Source organism: Macaca fascicularis, chromosome 4 (genome assembly GCF_037993035.2).
Source record: "Macaca fascicularis isolate 582-1 chromosome 4, T2T-MFA8v1.1".
NCBI classification, from domain to species: domain Eukaryota; kingdom Metazoa; phylum Chordata; class Mammalia; order Primates; family Cercopithecidae; genus Macaca; species Macaca fascicularis.
Window position 1 is genome coordinate 44,158,924 of NC_088378.1, and position 23,609 is coordinate 44,182,532.

The following is a 23,609-nucleotide window of genomic DNA, read 5'->3' on the forward strand; positions in this document are numbered from 1 at the left end:
GGTTCTACGAAAAATTATCGAGTGAATAAGGGATGTTCCCTGTCCCTAACCCCCACACTCATGTTCTGTTCCATTCACAGGTGTCCCCAACTACACCTGATACCCCCACCCTTGCCTCTGGCTCTGACAGGGTAATTGTCATTGCCCACCTATGCCCTCATTACTTCTGTCTCCAATCAACATGTCCTTGCTTTGTAATTTTTGTTCTCGGGGCCAGTATTGATTGAACTAAAGTGAAAATTAGTAAATTTCTCACACTAGTCTACATTTGTAAGCTAACGGGATAAAGCTAGAAGAGTCTTCTAGAGATTTTATTCTACTCCAGGTAGTGAGAGACATTTCATATGGCCATAATAAACTCCCTAACAATTCTGGTTAACCCAAAGGACTGCTTGTGCCCGTGGTGGTTATGATAAACTGGAAAGATATTTTTGACAAGGTGGACAGAGATCACAATTCTTTCTTATCAAAGTACCATGTAAATGAATAGCCAATTTTATTGTCTGAAGGACTTGCTCTTTTCATTAGTTTCAAATCATACTGTGCTAGAAAGCACAGGAAGATCATGCCAATTTGTTTTCCTTGGCCCCACTGTGTCTAGATATCAATGCAATGCAATGGAAGGTAATAAGCAACTACTGACTCTTTTGCCTTTCCATCTTCAAGGTGACTGATGGCAAAAGGAAGAAATCTAGAATTCATTATTTTCAGCCATTTGTTATTTAAGTGGATTTTAAGACCATGTTGTGAAACTATTATGATTCACCATCAGAGGACAAGGGCAATTTATTTTGACCTGGGAAGATGCGGTGAATATGATCTATGTTGAAATAATTTTTTTAAAAAGATATTATTTCTGGATTAAATTTCCTTGAGTCACAGCCTAACCTTTTAAGAAATATTTTCCAATTATGCCCTGCTGACCATATATTGAATTTTCACAATTTGCACTTCTGTCATTTTAACTAATATTTAATGTTACTCCCTGCCATCATATTTCTACTAATTATTCTCTAGCTGCTGCCTGTATCTGCCCCCGACAGGCAAAGAAGCAAATGTTTGTAATTCCAAGTTTCTAGAATATTTGAATCTGATCAGTATCAAAAATATGTTTCTCATTGATAAACGTTATGCCTCTCAAACTAATCATAGTATAGGAATATGTACGACTTTGATTGCCACCTGTCTTTTTCAGAGCTGTTTGTTCTGTTTTTTTATTCTTCAGATATTATTTGTTTGCTTATTTTGAGACTCTTTTACAGAAGAGGAAATGAAACACTTACTTGTCAGCAGTATTTTTTAAAAAAATATAGCAGAACAGTATTAATTTAATCAAAACTTAAAGATTAAGCATAGCAACCTTTTAAAAAGCATTCACATGTCCTCATTTGGGTTTGTACAGTAGCAGACAGAAACTCTGATGGACATGAGAGGGTTTTTGCCAAAACCCTGATAGACATTAGAACTTGTCCTAGTTTCCTGTTTGGCATATTTGTAGATGTGCTAAAGCCAAAGTTTATTTTAGAAGAAAAATTGGACAAATATAATCAAAGTATGCAAAGCAATGAGAAAAATCAGTATAAATTTGAAATTTTGTATGAATAACTAGAGTTAACTTTTATTTTTAAAAAATAGATATTTAAAAATATTCTCTTCAAGTTTAGTTTTTGTTGCTAAGGCTAAAAAAGGGGGAAATGACCCAAACTTGCTACTTGGCATGTTGAAGAATTTCCCAACTCAAGAGCGGGAAATAATCATGCAAAATTTCTATGATCTATAAAACAAGAAGCATCCTAGTTTTTGATGGGTGTGATGGCAATTCCCTTCTCTTTATAAGAATGAGATGTAAAGAAACCACTTGTAAAGGGTTTTTCTTAATAGGATGCATGTGACTTAGTTGAGAGAGATGATCTTCTCATAAGTATGTGTTTGGAAACTGTCTATATGGTAGGGCTTTGCATATTTTATTACCTCCCCTTACTGCTTTGAAGTTATTATAGCATCTCTAAAATGTATAAAGAACTCATTTGAAGCTCATATACTTAAAAATCTACATATCTAATCTGAGTATGTAGTTATGAAGTCTTTATTATAGGAAAAGATATATTAGCTTTGTTATCATTGATTTTTCCTCTGCTTTTAAAAAATTTATGCTAAGTTCACAAAGCTGCTAAATGGTAAAAAAAAATATTTGCAGAACTTATTTGCAAGGAATTACACATAAATGAGAAGTTAATCTTTTGGAAAATTTTCTCGGGATTTCAATGTAAAGAGCCAGTTTATGAGAATAATATAATACATTTCCGTTTACAAAGCACTGTTAAATGCATGCTCTTATTGACTCACAAAAATCCTGTTATGCTACTACTATCATCATCTTTGTTTAAAAATGAGGCAACAGAGACTCAGATACACAGTACTTAGGCTTCTGTTCTTTATCCTGTGTTGCATAATCTCCACACTATGCCATACTTTTTCCCTTTGCCTTGTTGGCCATTTCCAAGACAGCCATGGATCTGCACATTTTCAAGGTAGAATGCCAGTATCAGTTTATTGATTTTACATAGTGTAATTTATTCTATTCAGACTTTTATTTTAAAGAAGTTGATTGGGATAAGTTATATCCACTTTAGACACTGTTTATAACAATGTCTGGTACATAGTAGGGACTCAGATATTTGTTGAATGAATAAGTAAACTATAAGATATATGGATATCCTTTCAAAGGGAGGATTCCATTTTTGACTGCACAAGGAGGGAAAAGTCATTTAGAGGGCGGAGGAAACAATAATGGAAGTTTGAGTCATATGGCGCCTTGTTACCTGAAGTGTGATCTGTGGATCAGCAGTATCAGCATCACCTGGGGAATTGTTAGTTACGTGAATGATGGGCCCCATCCCAGACCTACTGTATTAGTCTGCCATTTTACAAGATGGTGTGGTATGATGTTTACCATTTTACCAGGTCACGTAGTATCAGGATCACTCTACAGGGCAATGGTTCTTAAACCTGATCACACATTAGAATTACTTGGGGCCATAAAAATAAAATAAAATGACCAGTCCTCACTCTGCATCAATTAAATATAGTCTCTGGATAAAGGCACTCAGTATAATATTTTCTCTAAAACTCCACTAATAATTTTAGCATGCAGCCAAAATTGGGAATTACTGCTCTAATGTAAAGTCCTCAGTGGGTATCAGAACACCTCAGGCTGTTGCTGATAAGACACTGGATTTAGTATAAGATGTTTCATCACAGTGGAACCCAGTTATCTGGTTTAGAATAAGGTGAGGAGTCATTTGAAGTTCTCTGATGCCTATTACATTCCTGACATTGGGCACTTCAAAGAACATGGCCCTCTACCTACAGTCTTTCTAACTATGTTTATGGCTCTTCATCTATGTGGCTTCATAGTTGGTGCTTGTACCAAATGATTGTCAACCATTCAAAAAACTCCCTCCATACTGTGAAAAACTGTCTGGGTCCATGTTTTTCACTATACATCCATGCCACTTTATTCTGTCAGTGAGTCAAACCCAATTTTTTTTTTTTTTTTTTTTTTGAGCTTGTTGCCCAGGCTAGAGTGCAGTGGCGCAATCTCAGCTCACTGCAACCTCCGCCTCCAGGGTTCAAGCAATTTTTGTGCCTTAGCCTCCTGAGTAGCTGGGATTACTGGCGTGTGCCACCATGCTCAGCTAATTTTTGTATTTTTAGTAGAGATGAGGTTTCACCATGTTGGCCAGGCCGGTCACAAACTCCTGAACTCAGGTGATCCACCCACCTCAGCCTCCCAAATTGCCGGGATTACAGGCATGAGCCACCGCCCCCAGCCACCCAATCATTTTTTTAAGATAAATTTTGGCTCCAGGAGGAAGAGCCTGAGTGTCTGCCCTGCAAAGACTTTGACTCAACACCAGCTCAGATCCTGCTGCTGGAGACAGAATCTCACCTAGAGGTATGTCCTTGTTTTAGTGGATTGTCTTGGGTTTTTCCTCCTGACCTTTTATCTGGAGTATAGCCTCATACAGAACAATAGTGGGAGATAAGAAAAATGGGAGTTTGGGATTCCCATTAAGGGCAATGGAAAGGTTCCTTAAGAGCAATGTGAAGAGAATTGCCTTGTTTCGGAGGCAGTGGGAGCCACTGAAATTTTTGCAATGAACCTATTGTCTGAGACACTGAAATGTTTTTTGAATTAATGAATGCATAAGAGGCTATTTAGAGAGAGAGATACCTGGATTGGTTGGTTAAAGAAGGCAGCTATTGGCTTATTTCCTAAATGGGAATCATTAATTAGATATGGAAGGTGGAAAAGGACATAGAAAAGAAGGAATGATGGGAGACAAAGTGGCACCTAATTGAACTCGGTAGATACATATTACATTAGAATAGTGCTTCCCAAGTTTTAACATATGTAAGAATTACCAACAGAACTTGCAAACACACTGATTCCTTGGCCCATACCCCCAGAGACTCTGATTTAGAGGTCCGAGGCAAGCCCCAAGCATTGGTATTTTACTAAGCCAGCTCCCAAGGTGATGCTGATGCTGCTGTTCTGAGGAGCACACTTGTAATAACATTGTATTTGGGCTTGTAAACTTGGAGCTAGAATATTTTGTTTTCGATTTTAGTTCTTCCACTTACTGCCTGTGATATCTTAAGCAAAACTATTACCTTTTCCAGGTAATAGATTAATACTTAAAATACTATAATGTATCATTTACTCAGGGATCTTGTTAAATTGCAGATTCTGATTCAGTTGGTCTGGGATGGAGGCTGAGCTTCTGTATTTCTGAAAGTCTCCCAGGTGACAGCCATGCTACTGGTTCATGAACTGGACTACTGTTAGCAAGTACCTAGGCATTATTTCCCCATACTTCACATATTTATTGCAATTAAATAAGAACATACAGATAGAAACAGTTTGAAAATTGTGGAGCAAAATGTAAATGTAAGATGATAGTAGTGAATTAATGTAGACAGGAATTGGAAAAAGATGACTGAATTTTAAGCTGACTAGGAGAATTTTGGCACATACATAGAAATAAAGAAGTCAGCAAGGACATCAGGTTTAACAGAAATGTGGATTTTGGGGGGAAAGTAGCCGGTGGTTGAAAATGTAAGACATGAATAAGCTTGAGAAATATTTTAATCTTGAAATAAGAATTTTGGAGTTGTACACATATGATTGAAAGATATTTCTGTATATATGGATATATAGAATAAAAGAGAATAAGTAGAGAATCTAGGAAGAGATACCAGTTGGAAGATGTGAGAAAGAAGAGGTACTATAGGAAGATAGATTATAGTTTAGCACCTTGTCATAGAGACATTACTTGTCTAACCCTGGGCTGTATTAGCAGATTGTATATCCTCATGATTGAGGATAACAGTCTATTGAGTTTCCTAGGCATTCCCCCGCTTGGAAATTATTGAAGCTTCCCATTTGCATGTGATTTTTGTGGGCAACTATTCCAGGAATGGTAGAAGATACATATCTAAGACTTATGAGTTCCTTGGACCAAGTCATAAGCATTTAGAAAATAGAGTAATTGAGGGAGATCATGAATTGTATAGAAGTGAGGGATTCTGCAATTGAATATCCTTGCCTTATCAATCAGTTCAGACACTTGGACATCTATGAAGCTCAAGAGAAAATGTCGTTCAATACCTTACTAAAAGGAGCATTTTCACAGAGATTATTTAAACACTAGGGAGATTAATAAGTAGATTTACACGCCTATTAATAGTTGCATAATTTTAAAATAAAAGAGCATGATTTAAGACACTAGTGTGTTTGACTGTGTCATGGTGGTGTTTTGGTCATTTTCTTAAGGATGCTTCCAAATAATGGCCTCAGATACTAAAAAAAGTTAATAAGAATTCTGACTGAATGTGGTGGCTCACACCTGTAATCCCAAAACTTTGGGAGGCTGAGGTAAGAGGATCTCTTGAGGCCAGAAATTCAAGACAAACCAGGGCAACATAGTGAGACCCCATCTCTATGAAACAAAAACAAAACAATAACAACAACAAAAGCAATAAAACCGATTGGGTGTGGTCCTGCATGCCTGTAAAAAAAAAAAAATCTTTTTTTTCCTTCCCATAATTCACTGGCTCGTTTGCTTTTTGGGTACTTTTAATTTTCCCTCTAAATTTCAAAGTACTAGGTGTTAAAATCTGGACATTTGTAAGTTTGATTTGCAATCATCTAAACTCTAAATCAACAGAGGTCTCTTTTTAACATTGATTTACTCTCAGAGGGTCATTCATAAACATATTCATTACAGGCACACTCCACGAATATTCAATAATACATCAATCACTGAGCTGTTTATGTTAAAAGACACAATTGAAATTGAACAATATAACTCAATAAAATTACTGGTCTTTTTATTTATTCATCCAAATCCTAGTTGCTCAGTCACTGTAAACAGATCCATTGGAAACAATTCACTTTTCTATTGTTTCAGGATTGATCTTCTCAAACACATGATTATTCTTAATTCAGACAAAATATTTCATTTCTTTAAGTACACGAGAAGGAATTAGAGCCAGCTGAATGCAATAAGAGATGAGGAAGGAAGACGCTCAATAAAAGGAAATCAAACCTGTTTACAAGTCTGGATCTAAACACTTGTGAGGTTTGTGGTTTTGGAAACTATGTTCATATGTTAGAGGAGAAAATGATGAATAGTGGATAAACATGAGTTTAAATGGCCTAGACCGGATTCTTATTCCTCTTTGCACCCTAAGTATCTCTTTTAAACAAAGAGTTTCACTTACTTTCAAAAAGACCACATGTGGACAAAAGATCAATGAACAGTAAAGTGAGAGAGAAATTCAATTTTTCTGAGAATATTAAGATACATCTACCATCCAGAAGACAATTTAAACTATGGAAGCATTCATAAAAACAATTAATGTATGTAGTCATCATGAGATACACCAAATTATCATCTCATACCAGTGGTAAATCTTGGTTTCCTAAATCTGTTTTTTGTTTCCAGTTCTTCCACTTTGAATATGATACTGAAAATATGCTAAACATATAAATATGCTAAAATCTAACTGGCCCTTGGGCAAATTAGAAACAGAAGTTGGTAAAAATATTAGGATTTTTTTTTATTTCAATTTAAAATGCGTTTTTTTAAAACATAAAAACCTTAATATAAGTGTATTCTGGAATCATAAGGATGACCATCAACTAAACAAAGCCTGTCCTGGAGCTCTAGTGCCCTTTGGCATGTGTATTTATTTATCTACATTTTAAACTTAATAATTTTTTAAAAGTATGAGAACAGCTAGGTTGAAGCTACTCAATATGCAGTCATTTTGGATCAATGTGACTTCAGGTGATGGGTTACCAGAAAAGATGCTGGACTGTAAGAGCTTTTTAATTTGTGGGCTTTGGAATTTTGATGACTGAAAAAAAAAAAAAAAAAAAGGCTAAAGGGAATTGGCGTTTTAATTCCATGTGGCTGAGCTTTTTAGTTGCATTCAGACACTTCTATTTTTACTTCTTCAAGCTGGGCCTGTTTCCAAGAAGGAAGCTGTGGAATTATTGCTCTTACTCCCACACTTAGTGCAATCCCTTACAATACTAAGGAGTGGTCAGATTTTTGCCTGTCCCCTGCATTAAACCTCCAAGTAGATCAGATTTCAGGATAAGCAACAAGCAAAAAAGGCCAAAAAATTTCAAGTGAAGCATTGAATCAGCTTGATTTGAATTAGGGTCGAATCAACTGTATAATCTCATGTTCACAGAGTGCTTTGGCCTTAGAACCTGGCTGGTTTTACCCTATAACATTTAAGTTATTCTTTCTTTTCTTCTTTTTCTTCTTCTCTTCTTCCTTTTATGTTTATTGCCCTGCTGTGTTCCTAAACATTTAAAAGGTTAGCTCTTTGTGTTTTATACAATGGAAAAACTGTTGTTGAAATTTTAGCCTTGAAAAGCACTGACTGTACCTAAAAACAGAAAGAAAGCACTCCTTTGCCTTGCCTCCCATTGGTTGTTGGGAAACAGCTGTTTGAAGCCAAGTTTGTACTTTACTCTTATCAGCTCATTTGGTGAGATCAGAATGTGCCTGAATAACTCTGAAGGTTAAAATATGTTGACTGAATTTTCTGCTGCTACCATTCAGCAGCAGCTAGGCTGTGCCTCTCACGATCATGACACGTAGTGGAAATTTTCCTGGCTTCTATACATCATCATCTCTGCCTGGTGAGTGTCACACTGAGGCAGAGCCACACACTGCCACACTGAGGATGAGCACAGCAGGATGGCCCGCCAATGGGCCTGACAGGGCTGGCCTATGAACATATGGAATTGTGCTTACAATATAAAGCACACTATTTGCATTGACTTGTCATCATTCAGGGACCACATTTTTTATTTTAGTCTTTTTATCAACCATTGGTGTCTTGTTTAGGGCATCTATAACTTTTTTTTTCAGAGAAAATTGGGCATTATGATTTTCTTACTCAATCTCATAATCATTTTAAGCATTCCAAAAATTATGCTCCACTGGTCCTGACTGCTACTTAAATTGTATGTGTTTTATCCAGTCCTTATTGACAATGTAACTCCAAATCCTTCATAATACAAACAGAAGAGTCTTTGATTTTGATAATTTTTTAATCATTCAGTCTTCTTACATAATTGAATCATGCCATATTGTTATTTTTACTCAGCAATTAGAAAATACTCACTGTCTAAGAGTCCAAGAATTTTTAAATATTACAAAATCTTTTTCCATAATCTCATGTTAGTAATACAGTCTTAGTTTAGAAGCATTTTCTAAAAGATGTTAAGCATTAACCTTGCAATTTGTGGTATGCTTATATTTATCGCCAAATAATTTGCAGTGTTTTGTCAGTTATTTATCTAGTTATTTATATGTTTATCTGATACCTATGCTGAAATATTCAAGGACTTTCGACAAGTGTGCTGTGTTAGCAAAAAATACTGTTCAAGGGAGAACAAAAATACTCTTTTTCACTTGACTACTTCAATACAGCAACTACAGTAGTTACTATATGACTTATTGAACAACCATTAGAAGGAAAGAGATGAAATAGATCAGCTAATTCCCTAAGTCATAGATACTGAATATCTACTTTGTGTGGGTTTATGTCTAAGATATCATGGGAGCTCCACAAAATATATAACCGTTATCCAAATGGCAAAATAATGAACTTATGATAAACATAAATTTTAAAAGGCTTGTGCCTAATTTTTATTCTTTTTTGCTCCTCAATTTCTTTTAAACTTAGAGCTTTCCTGGGCCTCAACCAGTGCCATCTGGGCAAAAATTCAAAGAGCTACATGGAGAGCCATTATTGACCAAACATATGTTATCAGATTTAGATGATTTGATATGCAATTATTCTGAAAACCAGTTAAATATCACACACAATGGTCATGAATAGACAAAATTGTATTTTTATATGAATGATACATCTTAATTTCCCATATTTGTTTTCTCTTTCCAGTACATGTTTTTGCATAAATATTAAAAACCTGCCACATGGGCAAACCATGCCAGTGTTTCCTTTTCATCATATACAGTTATTTGAAGAGGCTGGCATTAATCTGTGAATTTTCCATCTAGCTCATCAGGAAATAGCCAGAAAGAAGAAGTGGTCAAGTAGTTACCTGTGTCCCTATGGGAAGAATGTGGCTCCTTATGGGGAAGATGGGAGAGATAAATTTAGGAAGAAGAACTGAGAATTGTCTTTTCTTCCTAATTCTTGCCTAAATTGAGATAACTTATTATGGATGCTATTTTCATCTTCTGAAATATCTAACCACTTTTTCAAAGACTAGGTTTAATTGGGGAGGATTTTTCCTTCTTCAAGTCTTGCTTCAATTCTAGACTGATTAAGATGTTGAAATATCTATTCTGGTGGTTCTTTCCTTAATGGTATCAGGTTGAATTCTGTCTAAAGTTATACAGGTTTAGATGTTGAGTCTCATTAAGATGCGGATGTGTTCCAGGATCTCCACCTAGAACAGCCATTTGAAAATCCCAGAGTAGAGCTAAACTTTGTGTGCATGTGAAGTATGATGCACACACAAAACTACAGTATAGTTGAGAAATGATTGTGAAGATAAAACCATGCCTCGTGTACAAAACTCCACACATATAAAAATAATCATGTTCAACTTTACATAATTGTTCATAAAAATAGATTATTTAATATTAGTTTTTTCTAAACACAATATGAAAGTAAAATTCTAAAAGTGAAATTATTTGTAATGCACAAGAGTGCTTTACATTAAAAAATTGTAGCTATATCCCCCTAAGAAAATCAATTAACTTCTCTGGTTGTGGTTTCCTCTTCTGCAAAACCAGAGGATTGGATCAGCTATTTCTCAGGTTTCTCTCAGGTTCAGTACTTAATAATTCTGTGACTCATTTTATGTAATTCATCACACCTTAATTTATGAACTTCTAATTACATATTTGTGTGTAGGCTTTTCTTAAAATGGTTTCATACCATTTGTTATATTAACACTTGCTTAACATTTAAAGACAAATTAAAGATAGAGGAGAATGAACAAGAGACAGGAATAAGAAATAGTTCCTAAAGCCCAAGATACTAAAAGATATAACAGGCAATACAATTTTGTGGGTATTTTGAAGACAAGGAAAGTCACTGTAAACTTTAGTTTCTATTTTGTGCCATATATGTTATGGCTGCTAGTTACTTAATCTCACAATAACTCTAAAATAGATATTAATGTCCAGTGTATACTGCTAAGTAAACTATGGCTCAGAAAAATCCAAATCCATTGAATTAGGAAGTAACACAGGTGAGGTCTTTGGGTTTGAGTGGCTCTTTACATGCTCTTACCAGATAATGATGCAGTCTTTGTTTATCAGGATGAAATAGCAAAAGAGAACTGTGCATAGAAGGGTAAAGTAGCACATGAAATATCTAGGCTCCTAAAGAGTTCCAAAATAATATCGTTTATCAGCATTTGAATTTTTATTAAAAAATTCTTACCCAGAATAAATTGAAATAAAGTATGAAAGACCACATATGGTGCTAACAAAGACTTATGTCTGCTGAAGCTATACAGTGATATGATAATGCCAATCAGAGCAATAAAATATTTACTAAATAAATATGGATTGAAGCTTTGAGCAAAGGTCATCATTGTTTTTCTCGTAACACAGAACTACTTCCACGAGAATGATATGTGCATAAAATTTGCCCTCTACAAGAGATTGCCTAAATAATTATTGTTATTTTGTAGAAGGTTTGTATTGCCCTTCAAGTCCAATAATGAATATTGAGGGCTTCCTGTTCAAATCTATGAAATAAAGGATAATTTATGCTTATTCATAGAATAACTAAGAAGGTATCAAGTATTTCTTACTGGATTGAAGCAATGGAAATGGCGAGAAGAAGGGAGAATGAATCTATTTTTAAAAGAAGAAAAATGTAATTAAATCTTTTTGGGGTATAAGAATTTGCAGAACTATTATAAATAGAAGGGCCCATCTCAGCTTGATTACTTCAAAACAGCTTCCTGCAACCTCCCACCAAGTAGATGAGCAATTAGTATAATCACAGCAATAAGTCAAAGACACTTGCTGTTCAAACTTGTGTTGCAACTTTTCCTTTTGGCATTGCTCCTAGCCTCTTCCGGTTCCACACACAGACACAAATGCACATATTTAATAAAATTTTAGTTGGTAAAAGGCAAATGCCTAGGTTTGACTTCTGTTTTTGTATCAAGGTTAAGTAAAGGACACTGAACAAGTGAAACTGTGCTGAAAACAACAGTGGCCAAGGCAGAGATATTCTTATACCCCAACCCGTTGTGCAGATGGAAGTCTGGCCAAAAAACCAGAAAGCATCAAGTCTGACTGTGAGTCAATCTGTCAGCACAAGTACAAGGTGACTCAGGGAAAGACTGCATTTTTGGGTTTTCTGGGAAATACTCAAGGGTTCTAGTACATTTATGTGTGTTGGATATTGCTGTCAGGAAAGGATAAAAACGACTTCATAAATAGAAAGAATGAACTTTTAATAAGTGATTCTCTGCTAAAAAACAAAGAGTAAGAGTAACCTAAGTGAATTCATTTTTTAAAGAAATTTTCAATGGGCAGATATTAGAATTAACTACCTGTATCTACACTTCAGTCTGAGATACTTCCATATTTGTAAATCTTATACTACTAAGTTGACTCGGTACACAATAAATTGTTTCTAAGAAGCAGCAGCACAGCAAAACAGGCTTTGCAACACCAGTCGTGTGATCTTTTAAACTATGTTTTTAGAGTGTCTAATTTTAAGGTTTGCTTTAGGTTTTATCTACAAATTTAATTCATTGTTACAAGTTGCCAAATTATTGGTTTGTCTGGATCTTCCATGTTAATAAGAATTTAAAGAAATGTTTAATGTTGTTGAATAATAGGAAGAAGAGAGAGCTTTATATCTTTGATTTTTCAGTCTTCCCGGTATTGCTAGGTATTTTAAATACCCAGCATATGTCTATTCCATTGCGTCAATTATGACAGCTTTGATTTTTCACTAGTTTGGGAGTTCTTCTATGGGTGTTTCCAAATGCATTCTTTCTTTTTTCTCTAATTAAAGAAATTCATCAACTTAGGGGGGAAAACGTCAAATTCAACTTTTTATGAAATTCTGCTGAAAGGCTACAGAAGGTATGCAGCAAAATACATTTAAAACATTTCAACTATTAAACGGCAACTAGTTTTTTTTTTTTTTTATTGCAGATAAGCATTTTTTGAGGTCAGAAGGAATCTGATTTTTCTATTGAAATGTTATGTAGGAAGACCTGAACACACATAGATACTGAGGCTGAGTTCTCAGGGAATAGTATTCCATGTGCCCAAAAAACTTTGCTTACTGAACACATGATTTTAAGAAGAGAGATTATTAGTAACAGTGGTAAGTATCAAGGCATAAGATCAAAATGGAAAAAGAGAAAGGACAGAAGATTGATTTCTAAGAATGTAAATTATCCTGAAACTGGATACATGGAAAGTTTAGAACAACAGGAAGAAAGGAGAAACTTTAGAGGCAGAAATTCAAGGTCAGAGGTCATCATCATATAGGAATTTGAATCAGCTAGGAAAGACAATTGCAAATCTTAACTTTGTCTTTAAATATCACACAAGGAAAAGAACAGTACAAGTACTTAAATACACAATTTACCATAGATGCCATACCATGATGATACAGATGACTGAAAAATTGCAGTTGAAATATATCAAAGTAAATATATTATTATTTGAAATATAAAGGCAAATACCTCATAATGTTGTGGAATTTGGCTTATTTTTAAAGAATAACTCAGTTTTAAGTAATGTGCATATTATGGGCTGAGTTTTGTTCTCCCAAATTCATGTGTTGAAGTCCTAACCTTCAGTACCTCAGAATGCGACTGTATTTGAAGATAAGGTCTTTGATAAGATAAGGGATAATTAAGTTAAAATAAGGTCTTTAGGGTGGAGATTAATCCAGTATGGCTTGTGTTCATATAAAAAACAGAAAATTGAACACAGACATGGACAAAGAGCATGTGAAGACACAGGAAGAAGATGGCTAAGTACAAACCCAGAAGAGAGCCCTCTGAAGACACCAATCCTGCCAACATCTTAATCTTGGACTTCCATCCTCCAGAACTTCAAGGAAATATGTTTTGGTTGGTTAAGGCATCCACTCTATCCTGCTTTGTTATGGCAACCCCTAGATAACTAATGCAGTTGGACAGCATTTTATTCAAAGGAAATTAGAAGAGGGAAATTTCTACAGAACAGGAAACACTGATGATTCTTTTGAAAGATGTAAAGGACCTCTTAGATTTCATCTGGCCCAAGTGCCCTTGAGATCAAGAAGCTTCGTGAGGGTCCACATTTGCTTTTCCTCATTTTGGAAATGGTTAGTAATTACCCAGAGTGACATGCTGAGAAAAAACTGAAAAACCACAAGGCCTTTAGGTGAGGGTGAGTGTGGAGGGAAGGGGAGAGCTCTAAATGAAGCATATTCTATACTGATCAGTGATGCCTTCCTGGGTGAGGGGTAGTGATAGTGAGTGACCACACACATGCATGTGGTGACCCAGGATTATATGGTGAATTTTTAATTCAAAAGTTTCTGTGTATGAATCCGTTTGTTCATGGTTCACTACTCTGGTCACCTTGGAATTAGGGTTATTTCATGTACTCCCTCATTCTTTATTTGACCAAATAGAAAAGTTTAGATATAAATAAAAACTAGGGGCCGGGTGCGGTGGCTCAAGCCTGTAATCCCAGCACTTTGGGAGGCCGAGACGGGCGGATCACGAGGTCAGGAGATCGAGAGCATCCTGGCTAACACGGTGAAACCCTGTCTCTACTAAAAAATACAAAAAAAAAAAAAAAAAAAAAAAAAAACTAGCTGGGCGAGGTGGCAGGCGACTGTATTCCCAGCTACTTGGGAGGCTGAGGCAGGAGAATGGTGTAAACCCGGGAGGCGGAGCTTGCAGTGAGCTGAGATCCGGCCACTGCACTCCAGCCTGGGCGACAGAGTGAGACTCCGTCTCAAAACAAACAAACAAACAAACAAAAAAAAGATTAGACAAATTAAAAATATATAATGTGTTGAATAGTACTTTTTTTGAGTGAAGCAGGGAAAGGCATCCTATAGTTACTGTGTTCTAGCAGGTAAACTCTTTCACAAGATGAGAAACTAGAGAAGGTTAGTTACTGTGACACTTAGATAGCACAGCTACTTAAGGAGTTGATATCCACATTTTCCACATCTTACAGAGTTTTACAATATTTAATGAATAGCAAAATATGATGGTTATTACAGTAATCATCTTTTCTGGATGCTGAGGGAAGGAAGATAGTAGTATTTTTGCCTTACTTGCCTATTACCTCGTATTACCTGCATTCTCAGAGGTTACAGGGCTCTTCCCCCTTGCTTTTGAAAATGTGATGCAAGTGATCTCATTGTTCAGTTCCCACCTATGAGTGAGAACATGCGGTGTTTGGTTTTCTGTTCTTGTGATAGTTTGCTAAGAATGATGGTTTCCAGCTGCATCCATGTCCCTACAAAGGACACACTTGGACTCAGGAAGGGGAACATCACACACCGGGGCCTATCATGGGGAGGGGGGAGGGGGGAGGGATTGCACTGGGAGTTATACCTGATGTAAATGATGAGTTGATGGGTGCAGCACACCAACATGGCACAAGTATACATATGTAACAAACCTGCACGTTATGCACATGTACCCTACAACTTAAAGTATAATAATAATAAATAAATTAAAAAAAAATAAAAAATAAAATTGATAAAAAAAAAAAAAAAAGAAAATGTGATGCAAAGACATGGCATTCCTGCCATTTTTTTTTTTTTTTTTTTTTTTTTTCCGTTTTGATGTACTTTAGTGGCTGGAGTTAACGCTGCAATATTGAGCCCCAAATGGCTTCAACTCTGTCATTGAGGAAGGAGTGTAAATCTGAAAAGATCTCTCCCATTCCAGTCTGCCTGAGAGCTGCTCCTCCTCCCCTTGGGCAGGGAACCCAGAGAATCGGAAGCAGATCTTCTTGCTCTGGGGTCACTCTGTCAGCTTTGATGCTGACCAGCAAGGGATAACTCAGCTACTGTTTTGTTTTGTTTTGTTTTGTTTTGTTTTGAGGGGAGGAAGGAAGCTGCATAACTTGATTAAGTATCAGTACATCATTTTTAAAGGGACGCTCTGTTCGATTCAGAACCACGCTCCTTTCTAGGAACATGCTAATTATTGGCTAATCAATATTCTCAATACCACCCTCCAAATCTCTACAATATTAATGCTATTTTTAACATTGAATCTACAACAGGAGACCAATTATTCTGCTGAATATTCTGAAATTAGAGGCATAAAGATGACACAAAAAGCAATTCAGAGATGGATCAAGAAATATTATAAAATATCAGGGAGACTATTTCCATATATTCTCTATTGCATGTTATTTTTAATTTTTCAAATTTAGTTCCTTTGTTTTTGAAAACTAAGCTACCTATGTTTCATCCTTTTTAAGCATGTATTCTTTTCTATCTGAGGTTATTAGTCACAAACTAATCTTTTACATTAATTTATCAATATGACTTTTCTTCTGTGAATTTCACATCAGTTTGCTATGGCTCTTTGAAATAGTTACTCTTGTCCTCATTTTAGAGATGGTGATACTAAGACAGAAAATGGTAAGGTAATTTATTCATAGTTTCCGAGAACTCTATACCCTGTCAACTTCAAATTACAAATCATAGTGCACGCTGGAGCATATGTTGGGCTTCCCCTTGATTAATAGGGAGGAGGGTGGGCTTGATGACCTCTGCAGGAGGCTTCCAATTCTGTAATACTAGGATCTTAATTCTGATGAATGGTCCTGATGGTAACTAGAACCAAGCTATTCCCCCACCCTTTAGTTCAAAACTTAAGACAAAGCACACACTTATGCAAAATATTTTTTCTCCCTGCTAATTATTGGGGAAAATATCCATTTCTGCTAAGCATTGTTATATTCTAATTTAGTTATGAGTGTGGGTTGGTGAAAGGACCTATCTTATTAACACTGTTTTTTGGAAACTCTAGGGGGATTTTGAACTGGGGGAAGGACACAGCGGGAAGTTTGGGTCCAGCTCAGTGAATGACATGTTTGTACTGGACAATGTAGCAGTTTCTCCTAAGCTTCCCATCTGAGTATCAGCTGACTACATTCACAAAATAAGCTGATGATATTTAGATTTTACCAAGACTAATTAAGCGAGATGAACATTTCCCAGTAGGTCTCTGTGACTGAGGTGTGAATTTAATTTTTTTTTAAATTAACAAAGTGATTTTGTGTAGTCTCTTTTGTCAAATTAGTTTTTATTTTCATTCCAATATCTTGATTCTTGGTTCATAGGAAAAGCAATAACCTCATTTGATTGTAATTAAATAAGGGGGAAAACATTTTACTTTTTCTTTATTATTGCTTCTGAACTCCGAAAGAAGGAAATAGCATGCTTTAAATAAAGACAGAAGATTCTCTGAGTGGAACTATGATAGCAGTTATTGTGTATCAGCTTTTCTTGAGCATTAAGATTTTTTTTAGAAGTATGTTTACCACCCTACACACCTTTCTGGAGGTTTAATGTAAACTTGGAGGAGCTGGTAGAGGTGTTGGGATTTGAACGAGGTTTCTGTTCCTTTACTTTTGCCTTAGTTTCTCTTGCTTATCTGACCAAAGTTTGGAATCTAGTCTCATCTTCATGTGTTTTGAAAATCTAACAAATCTAGAAGATGGTGTGAATGTGCATATATTTAAACACTTTGAAATTTTGTCAAGGACATGAAAGAAAGACATGTTTTCTAACAAAACAGAAAAAAACAAAAATAAGAACAGAATGCTTTCAACATTGCTTAAAGAACTACAGAACTGTGGTGATAAAGTGAGTATGTCATAAAAGGTAGGCTATGTAGATCTACGTGTGATAATTGTGTACAATTCATTGATAGGGGTGTACTTTCTACTTGATCACATGTCCTCCTCCTAGATATCTTGCCTATAGGTACAGAAGTATCTATTATATGGGTTTAGGCTTATTCTGAGACATATTTCTCTTAATGTAAGCTGAAGCAGAGATAAACTATATTGGCAGATTCAAGTGACCTTTTCATCACAATGAGTTACTGAAGGATGGACTGTTAAGCTATGGAATATTGCTGAAACCAAGGCTGCTGTAATGCAGTTATACTTTCATAAGTCTGAATAGAAAAAAAAAGTCACATCACGGAAAAGAGAACTCAATAAAATATTGGACTTCCACACTATTTCTGTGTACTATATGTTCTTTAATAAATATTCTCATAAATGCCTGCAAAATTCATGGTTTTTTATTTTTTCATTTTTTATTTTTTTGCTTCCATTGTTCGGCAGTCTTGGAGATATGTGATACCTTGCTTTAGGAGCTGTAGAGCTCTGACAGAAGACCCATATTATAATTCCTGCATAACTAAGAAAAAGAAACTGGACTATACCAATGAAAAAAAAGACTTAGAACCAGAAAGCTGACCTGAAAAGTCATAATTAATGAGTTGATATTTTCAGAAATTGAAATTTATTTGAAAGTTTCAAGTTTCTGGTACTTTATAGCAAAATATGGAAACTGACAAAAATATAAAGTGAAAGTTTTCCTAATGATAGCTCATTCTCCAAAAGTTTATTCTATAAAGATAAATGAAGACAAAATTGTAACTATCACAACCACCCTCTTATTTGATGTTCACTGAGAAAGGAGATATTGGTTTTTTTCTCTTAAATTATCCCCAGATTATAATAAATAATGTGTATTAGCATGATTATATTATTATTGTTGATAATTTTAATAACTTAAAATCCATCTTGTAGGTTTCAGTATTTTAAAATCTTTGTTTTAAAATTAAAAACCCAAGCCCATAGGAAAAGATACAAATTTTAACAGATTTTATCTGGCATATAAAAGACATTGCCACAGTTTGGCTAACTTAGACAAATATGTCCATCTGGACATTGTAAGTGATTTGGTAGAAATACAGGCATTACACATGTGGATGCAAACCCACTTATATAGTATCACTGGTAAAACCTTTAAAGATTAGTTTGAGCAGCAAAACCTTACGAGAATATGAAGCTGCCACCTTAATAGCATTCATTTGTTTAGTTTTAATAAAGAAATAGCTTTATTTTGGCATAAGAAGTATAGGAAATCAAGTTGAATTTGTGTCACATTGTACTGAGTAGGTTAGGCATAGGACATATAGGACCTAAGGTTTTTAGTGTAAGTCAATGTTTCAGTTGAATATAAGTAATTAATCAGTATCTAATGTGGTTTTGGGGCCACAGGGTAACTTAGTTTTCATATCCTAAACAAACCTACATTTTTAGTTGCTTTCAGACAATAGGTAAATGCTTCAAAGAAATGACCAACTACATAGTTCAGATGGGCAAAATCTTACCAGTTATTATAAAAAGAAGCCTCAAATGCTGTCAACTTACATATGGATATCCAGATTTATGCCATAAAGTAGGAAACACTTCTAATATTGCGTATAAAACTTAAGAAATGGTTTAATTTTAAACACATAAATCATACTTAATCTAACAATATACACATTATGTGAAAATGTCATCTAACTCTTTGCCTTTCAAGTCCGTATAATATTACAGAAAACTCAGATATTTTCTTTATCTTTCTTTTTTTAAAAACAGATTCATTACCCTGTAGGTTTCAGTTAGTTAATATTGAACAGGGATTCAGGGAAGTATTCTTTTTTAAATTATTGAAGAGATCTGAATATGTTTATAAACCGAGACAGATATCCCAGTGGAGGAATACTGAAACCAAAAACTGAGGAAATCTGTTCACAGTCCTGGAGAAGCTGAAAACGGAGACAGGGGAATTGGATGTTAAAATTATATCATCTGCAAGTGGGTGAAGAATTTGATCTTTCAAAGCTGGGAGCACATTGCTTCTCTAATATGATCCTGGACATGCCCAATTATCCTATTATTTGTGATGTTTATAGATATATATAATTGGTGAGATGCATTTCTGACTCTGAAATAGCTTTGAATACTGATTATTTTATTTTATTGATACCTAACATTTTATATATTTGTGGGGTACATGTGAGTATTTGTTGATATGTTATTATTTGTGCTTACTTTTATACATGACTTTTCTCTTTTCACATTGGCTCCAGGAGAATTATAAATTAGCAAGAAAACAAAGAGCAAGTTTTTGTCATTGGTTGGCTGGTGGTTGTTTTTTTTTTTTTTTTTTCTTTTGTTTTCAAGCTTCCAAAGAGGATCTTGAAGCATTCATCAGAAATAATTGGAGGTGGCTGGGCGTGGTGGCTCACGCCTGTAATCCCAGCACTTTGGGAGGCTGAGGTGGATGGATCACTTGAGGCCAGGAATTCAAGACAAGCCTGGCCAACATGGCAAAACCCCGTCTCCACTAAAAATACGAAAATTAGCTGGCGTGGTAGTGAGCTCCTGTAGTCACAGCTACTAGGAGGCTGAGACAGGAGAATCACTTGAACCCGGGAGACGGAGGTTGCAGTGAGCTGAGATCCCACCACTGCACTCCAGCCTGAGTGACAGAACCAGATTTTGTCTCAAAAAAAAAAAAAAAAAGAAAAAGAAAAGAAAAAAGAAAAAGAAATAATAATTAGAGGTGTAGGGGAGCAATGTCTTAATTGACAGGCTGTGTAGCAACTATTACTGCTAGAAGCAAAAAACAATGAGGGAATGGAGCCAATGCCTCAGACCACCTACTGACCACCAGGTGAGCACCATGTCACAGCAGGGCTGGGGATATGCTCTGGCTCTTCTCTTTAGAGCTGAGAAAGTTGCCCAGTGGGAGCTCCTTGACTATTGCTTGTCGGTCATCCTAAAATGTTGATGGCTGCTGTGTCCCAAGATATCCTCAGCCCTGTTTGTATATTTCCCTTTCTATTGTGTAGCCTAGAACACTTACCGGTTCCCCTGGGTTCTAAAGTGGGGTCCAAGATGAGCCGAGATGAGCACTTGTCCTTGAAGAGATTGGAAAGCAGTGACGTCTCAGCTGTTTTACACAATTAGACACTGGGGATGCATTCAGTGCTTTTTGGAAAGGAAACATAAAGATGGCAAGACTTCATGCTTAGGTAGCAAATTACAATTTCCAAAGCCTTTTTATACCTTCAATATTAAATTCAGTGTTCTAATTATGGTAAATGGCACCACCAAGGTTATAGCCTGACTTTTTGAGGCTTGAAATTTATACCATTTAGACAGCTTTTGTTAGGAAAAATAATTAAAAGATATAAATTCAAAATTAGGTTGCCACAAAACTATTTCTTTTTTCTTTTTCTTTTTTTTTTTCCTTTTTTTTTTTTTTTGAGACAGTCTCTCTTTGTCACCCAGGCTGGAGTGCAGTGGGGAGACCTCAGCTCACTGCAACCTCCACCTCCTGGTTCAAGCAATTCTCCTGCCTCAGCCTCCCAAGTAGCTGGGATTCAAGGTGCCTACCACCATGCCTGTCTAATTTTTTTGTGTGTGTTTTTAGTAGAGATGGGGTTTTGTCATGTTGGCCAGCCTGGTCTCGAACTCTCGACCTCAGGTGATCCACCTGCCTCGGCCTCCCAAAGTGCTGGGATTACAGGTGTGAGCCACCATGGCTGGCCTAACTATTTCTTTAAAATGAGACATCACAATAATAAATTACAAAATTTTAAAAGGTGAAGAACTGCAAAATCAGAAAATCCAGAAAATAACATAATATTTGAAAGAATCAAGTGCTTCAACCATGTCTGTACAATTTTTTTTCCTACTTTTGGCCACACATTTATGGTCATTTCTCCATATTACACAATTTATAGTATTTTCTATAGAAACAATAAAATGATATTCATTCTTGTCTCTAGCATAATCCTTTCTTTAAAAAATTAACCATAAAAATAAACTAAAATAAAATTTAAATACCTGACAGTTTAGAAAGTTTACTTTAGCTTCAGAGTAGTCATTGACGATGTCATAAAAATTTTCAAAATTGTTGTCATATTTAGAAGCTGTGGGTCTCATAGAAAAAATATCTGCGAAGTGTTTGTTGAGCATGATCCTTCTCAAATATACTTACTTTATGTTCTTTTGATATAGGTTTGTGCCCAAGAAGCATACATTTCTGGTAAATTTCATTGTGTGTAAGTCTCATACAAATTACATGGCAAATGGATAATTTGTATTTTTTAATAACTTCCATTTTGATCAATTATTGATAAGAACCTATCCTTCACTTAGAATTTTACACAGCTAATTCTGGGAAGAATTTTCCTCACAGTTTTTCTGGCCCTGTACATTTCTGTATTGTTTTTCATCCAATGCTCACATACTTTGGGTGCCAGTCATCATAGGACAGATTCATTTTGTTGTAGCATCTCTGGCCCTGTACGTTGGTGTCATGATGCCAGGACAGTCAGCACAATGGGAGGCATGACTATTCCTGTAGCCCAGTCCCACACATGGAGAGAAAGCAACAACCTAACCATATATTAAAGAGACTACAGACCACATTAATACACTCTACTGAAATCAAACTAAATTATCCTATACAAGTTATCTACAGCTATGCAAGAAAAAAAAGTCCCACATTATTAAAACAGTAGACATTTTATTGCTTATAGTTTTGTTGGTTGGATATTTGTGGCTCAGTGGGGATGACTTGTCTCTACTCCATGTGATGTCAGCTGAGGTGACTTGATTAGGGCTAAGAGATTGCTTCATTCTCAATAAACGGGGCTTTGCTGTTACTGTCAAACTGGGGCAATGTGGTTCTCTTCCATGTGACTTCACTCTCCATATGGTAGTCCGTTCACTATGATCGTTTTCTCCACACATTCTCTGTCTCCCCAGGCTAGCCTGGACCTCTTTTTGTGGAGACTGGATTCCAATACTCAAAGTAGAAGTATATGTTTTCTCCAAACAGGGCTTTAAGACTTTACTTCTGCAACATTCTATTGATGAAAGCAAGTCACAAGACCAGACTGGTTCAAGGGGTGCAGAAATAGACCCTACTTCTTGACGGAGGGAGCAGTAGAGTTACATTGCAAAGGGATCTGGACAAAAAAAGGAGTGATTTATCAGGAATCATGTTTAACAATTTACCGCAATCCCCAGCGCAACTTCCTGTTAGCTGGATCCAGAAACGTCTACAACTACCTCAATGCCATTTGACCTTAGGGGTGATGTGACCCAGGGTAAAGAGACGGTAGTCTGAACCCATCAGTTTAGTTTTGGAAGGTATAAAAAATATGTAACAACATGAATGCACTTTTAGGGTCAGACAAGAGTCTTGGAAAGAGTCTGTAAAAGAGAGGAGTCCTGAGGCCTAAGCCTCATGAGTGTCAATGCTTACCTGTATCTAGGCACTGGCAATCCCCCTTTTTGATAAGGCCAAGATTGATTGTTTTCCTTTCCTACCTACTCCATATCTAATTGATGTGCAAACACTGTTAATACAAAAAACCCCTAAATTCAACAATTTGTGAAGAATTTTTACACTAACATGTTGGTTCAAAAACTCAACATTGCTTGCTAAGACTATTGCAATAAACTCCTCTATGATCTTAATTTGATTCTTGCTCCTCTTATTTTTTACACAGTCATCAGAGTAAATCTTTTCAAAGGTAAATTGGATTTTATGACTTTTCTGCTTCGAATTAGTTTCATGTATACATTAAAATATATTTCCAAACTATTCTATGCCGAACTGTCACTGGCCACCTCCAGAATGTGATTTTCAACCATTTTCTCTATTTTGCTCTCTATCTCCCTCTCTCTCTGCTCTGGTTTTATTATTTTTAACCACTGCTAGAATATAAGATCCTTAAGAACAAAGAATTTTGTCTATCAGCTTATTCCCTGGTCCTAACCTAGCACAAGGTAGTGGCACAATAAACATTTATTAAATAAGTAGATATTATATAATTAAAATTTAGCAACAAATTCTATATGTATGATCATTCAATTTGAGTGAAAAAGTTCTGATGAAATAATCAAAATCACCTTAAGCATACGAAAGAGTTA

General features: G+C 35.6%; 1 long non-coding RNA gene across 1 annotated transcript in view; it reads left to right on the plus strand.

Moving 5' to 3' along the window:
• The window catches only part of LOC107129381 (uncharacterized), a 120,651-nt gene extending 97,502 nt beyond the window's left edge, over positions 1 to 23,149 (plus strand). Inside the window, exons 4-5 of the long non-coding RNA XR_001489855.3 lie at positions 16,152 to 16,221; positions 22,437 to 23,149. This is a non-coding gene — a long non-coding RNA (uncharacterized lncRNA). The remainder of the gene's footprint in view (positions 1 to 16,151; positions 16,222 to 22,436) is intronic.
• Positions 23,150 to 23,609: the final 460 nt, after the last annotated feature.